The 5,195-nt window shown below is 32.3% G+C and overlaps 1 long non-coding RNA gene across 1 annotated transcript; it reads right to left on the bottom strand.

Annotated features, from left to right (window-relative positions):
* Nucleotides 1-976: 976 nt before the first annotated feature.
* LOC143195753 (uncharacterized) lies at nt 977-4,250 on the bottom strand. The gene is made up of 2 exons (XR_013005589.1): nt 4,057-4,250; nt 977-1,358 (listed from the first exon to the last, which is right to left on the bottom strand). It is a non-coding gene; the product is annotated as an uncharacterized LOC143195753 (long non-coding RNA).
* Nucleotides 4,251-5,195: the final 945 nt, after the last annotated feature.

Here is a 5,195-nt window from a genome sequence, read left to right as displayed (position 1 = left end):
AGAATAAAACTCTTAATACCATCCAATCTAATTTTAGGACATATATAGACCTTAGAGTAACATTTAGAATAGGACTAACTAATTAATACAATATTTTATACAGGAAATCTTGACAGGACCCAATGAAATGTCATGTATATATTACAAATAATAATAATAAGAAATATTTATTGCCCACTAGGCAGATTGTTGCACCACTAAGAAAAATAATTTTAAAAAATCTCGCATCATCATCACAAAATCAACACATTGAAAACCTTTTCGTTCAATAATTGCGATATAACATTTTATTGGTACATGTATAATTCAATGATGTTGCAGTAATGAATTCCAATCGAAAATATACTTTCCACAAGTGAAAATATTAAAACAAAAAGAACAAAAGTATGTAATTAAAAACAATTTCACTTCCATCTCATCAGCCGAGTCAGAAACCGATTGCATTTGCTTTAAATGCGAAAACAAGAAAAAACATCGACTGCGCTGTAACAGACTTGCATATTTCCTGCATCGTAATTAAAAGATCTTTTGATAATTTAAAGAAAAAAATATATATATGCAAAAGTCGGTAAGACCTCAGAATATAAAAAAAATACTTTTCCTGCAAACAAAAAAAAACCGACAGCGTGATTAAGTCAGTACATTAGACTGTTTTGCTTCGTAGATGTTTAATTAGTATTAAAATTTAGATTAATGGTTTTAAAAAGCCTCTTTTCTATTTAATATGCGATTATAAACAATGGTTAATTGTGGAAAGTATACGCCTTTGTTTACAACATTTTTGCGCATAGTTGAATAGTTTAAAAATGGTGTTCCTAGCATAAATCAAATTGAGAAAAAAGTTATTTCGGCTTTTCCTTGGTTATATCAATTACACACGCATATACTTACACTTATATGCCAATAAATAAATAAATAAAATAATAAGTGATACTAGAAATAGGCAGTAATATAGATTTTATCCACCATGTACATATTTTTTATTAATTACATCTTACATTAGATATTCTTAGTACAATATCAATTTACAAATTAATTTATTACTATTGTTCTGTTTTACTTGCAGTAATACAGAAGTAAAACGAGTACGAGATTAATACATAAATATCTATTTCCTACATTAAGATAAAATTAAACTATTTAAGCTAAAGTTAAGAATACACTTATTATCCTAAACAAGTTCGTGCGGTTTGGTTCGCTGCAATCTTCAGATTCCCTGCGTGTTGTCCAGTTCTGTAGTGCTTCCACCTTGCTAACAATTACTGCTGAAAATTTATGAAGGCATATGAATATCAATGGTTGCAAATTCCTTCTCAGATGGAGGATGCTAAATGTTTTCGTCCAGATCGACACCTGAGCTGGAGGGAGCATATCTTTGTTAACAAAAATAACTTGAACTTAAATGTGTTCGTTTGTCAGATAGAAATCCAAATTATCCGTAAGTAAAAAATCAATACTTAGGACCATTGGGTCACAAAGAACTCAACTATATGGTGACACTATCAAATCTAATATATTCATCATCCATTGGTTCGAAAATAAAGTATAGCGTGCCATAGTCGGTGCTCTGTATTACGTCTCTACTAATGAAGTCATACAATGTGATATGCTTTTAGAACCTATATGTGTATTTTAAAGCATTAGTGTAGTACAAAGAACTCATAACAATCACCATGTACATGTCCACCAACTAAATATGCGTGATGACAGAGATCTGTAGACACCATTTCATATTATAATAAGACATACTTATTGCGCATTGTTCAACCACTAATAATAACAGAGAATTGTACACTTTATATAAACAATCATTATTTTTAACATAAATTGCTTCAGATATAAATACCATATTTTATCATACTAGAAAACTGAACAATGATCGACTAAGCTAAATAAATAATGTAAATTAACATGGACTAGTTCATTTCCTCAATAGAATTTACAACTTACTATAAACTGAGGATCTACCAAAGGGAATCATATTATAGAATTACCTATGACGATGAAAATGTATGTTCAGCTATATTCTCACATATAGCACAAGCCTTCTAAGATACGATATGACGGCCTTGTTCATAAGCTAAAAGAAACCAGAAATAGAATACTACCAGATATAGAACATATTACGATTGCTATAATTGCTGGTGATACTGCAGTTCTTATTGTCGGAGACAGTAGCGAAGAAGCCACACAGCCTACAAGGGTAACTCAAGCCCAAACCTGAAAAATAAAAACTAACGAAAGTACATCTGTATAAATACAGTTCACGTATAATCAGATTGCACAAGTGCCAATAACAATAAATAATATAATCATTCCATATAGCAACAAAGCTAAGTATCTCGGAATGAATAGTGATGCAAAATTTTACTGGTAGGGACATGTGAAACATAAAAGGATAGAACTGTTGTTGAAATATATGAAAATGTATGAGTTAATTCAAAAAAAAAATCGCAATTATCCGTACATAATAAATTGTTAATATATAAGCAAGTATTCAAACCTCTATGGACATAGAAATTCAATTATAAGAATTTAAAGTTTTCCAAAACAAAGTATTTTAGGTGCATCTGTGCCGGCTGAAAATCAAAAGAATCGCAAGGAAACATGATGGGAGACTCCATTGTCGTGTTAATAACGAAGTTTTACAATTCTCAAATAATACCAAAACAGAAAACAGACTAAAAAGAACCAAACAATTGTGATCTTGTGTAATGTCACGTAGTAAGGTTCACATAATCATTATTACACCAGAGACTAAGGTAGGGCCTTCTAAAACACATATAGTAACAACGTATTAAATAATGCCATGTTATAATAAGAAATCATTCTACCTATAGTTGCCTACCAAGAACACCGAACCCTATACAGACAATGATTATTTTTAATATAGATTGCCTCTCAGAACTAAACGGTCATTTTTAGTTATATTAAAAATGTAAAGCATGTTTAACTAAGCTAAATAAATAATGTAAATTAACATGGACTAGTTCATTTCCTCAATAGAATTTACAACTATAAACTGAGGATCTACCAAAGGGAATCATATTATAGAATTACCTATGACGATGAAAATGTATGTTCAGCTATATTCTCACATATAGCACAAGCCTTCGATAAGATACGATATGACGGCCTTGTTCATAAGCTAAAAGAAACCAGAAATAGAATACTACCAGATATAAAATATATTACGATTGCTACAATTGTTGGTTATACTGCAGTTCTTGTTGTCGGAGACAACGGCGAAGAAGCCACACAGCCTACAAGCGTAAATAATTAAGCCCAAACCTGACAAAATAAAAACTAACGAAAGTACATCTGTATATATGCAGTTCACGTATAATCAGACCGCATAAGTACCAATAACAATAAATAATATAATCATTCCATATAGCAAAAACCCTAAGTATCTCGGAATGAATAGTGATGCAAAACATTACTTTTTGGTAGGGACATGTGAAAAATAAAAGGATAGAACTGATATATGAAAATGTATGAGTTAATTCAAAAAAAAATATCACAATTATCAGTACTTGCTAATATATAAGCAAGTATTCAAACCTCTATGGACACTGAGATTTTCAGGTGCCGGCTGAAAATCAAAAGAATCGCAAGGAAACATGATGGGAGACTCCATTGTCGTGTTAATAACGAAGTTTTACAATTCTCAAATAATACCAAAACAGAAAACAGACTAAAAAGAATCAAACAATTGTGATCTTGTGTAATGTCACGTAGTAAGGTTCACATAATCATTATTACACCAAAGACTAAGGTAGGGCCTTCTAAAACACATATAGTAACAACGTATTAAATAATGCCATGTTATAATAAGAAATCATTCTACCTATAGTTGCCTACCAAGAAGACCGAACCCTATACAGACAATGATTATTTTTAATATAGATTGCCTCAGAACTAAACGGTCATTCTTAGTTATATTAAAAATTTAAAGCATGTTCAACTAAGCTAAATAAATAACGTTGGACTAGTTAACAGCATATAATAATAGAATTGAAGAATAATATAGATGTAATACTAAGGAGAACTTACAAGAAACCGAGGTTGTACTAAACGGCATCATATTATAGAGCTGGAGAATGATATGGACGGAGAATAATATAGTATGGACAAATGACACTAACGGCAATATGCGAGATGATAAGAGAAGACGACAGGGAAGGTATCCGTCGTATAAAATAACCGGCAGTTTGCTGGTAATTTCAGTAGAGAAATGCGAAACTCACAGCGACACCCTGGCTTGTAAATATCGTTAAATTATTGGTAGGTTTTTGCGTCGGTATCACTTATTGTTTTTAATCAGCATTGTATTTCATAAATACACGTCCGCTGAATATGATATGAGCCCAGGACCGTGATGGCCACATTTGCACGTTAAAATAAAATATCAGAATAGTGTCTATCAAATTGTTATTTCTTTTTTTCTCATCTTCTTAAGAAATAAAGCAAAATTAATAACACAAGCAGGGAGGACTAAAAGTATATATAGTGTATATATAATTTGACAATGGACATAAATAAAAGTCAACAAACACAACCATTACGAAGTAGAGACACTATCCAGGCAGCACACACACCTAAATGGTAATGGTTATTTGGTCAGCTACACTTACCTCAATATAGGCTAGACTCTATGAAGATGAGGCTCTACTCTAATGGATTTCTCATCGAAATCTGAGCGTGTCTGTATATTCTTCTTTTAAGGAATTTCTAAGTTTCTAAGTTTTGCAACCCATATTTAGCTTTAGCCTGGGCGAGTCGTGGAGAGTCGTACAGTATGTAGTAGACTAAAGTAACGACAAGTTGACAAAACTTACAGTAAGCAGTCAGGCTCCAAGTATTCAAGCGACCGCGCGAGAACGGACAGTAACCCAATCTTAATCCATTCAGAGCTAGGGCATGGTGATAACAGGAAGCAACATGAAGAGAGGAGAAAAAAAAAGTCAGTTTTAATATTAAAGAGCTTGTTATGGTTGGCCTCCTGGACCCAATGACGTTGTACCTAGTTCTTGGTGAAAAATGGAATGGATGGGATAAGGTCAGTATGGATACAATCATTTGTGATGGGGAGTGGAGGGAAAGCTACCGAATAAGCCGCACTATCCTGTATCCAGTATCCAGTATCCTCTCTATCCAGGACAATTTCTGTTCCAGGAAACATTCGGCAATCT

Source organism: Rhynchophorus ferrugineus, unplaced genomic scaffold (genome assembly GCF_030347505.1).
Source record: "Rhynchophorus ferrugineus isolate W39M unplaced genomic scaffold, kcgeb_rfMv2 rfM4, whole genome shotgun sequence".
NCBI classification, from domain to species: domain Eukaryota; kingdom Metazoa; phylum Arthropoda; class Insecta; order Coleoptera; family Curculionidae; genus Rhynchophorus; species Rhynchophorus ferrugineus.
The sequence above is the reverse complement of the archived record's forward strand: the minus strand, read 5'-3'. Positions and strand labels throughout refer to the sequence as shown.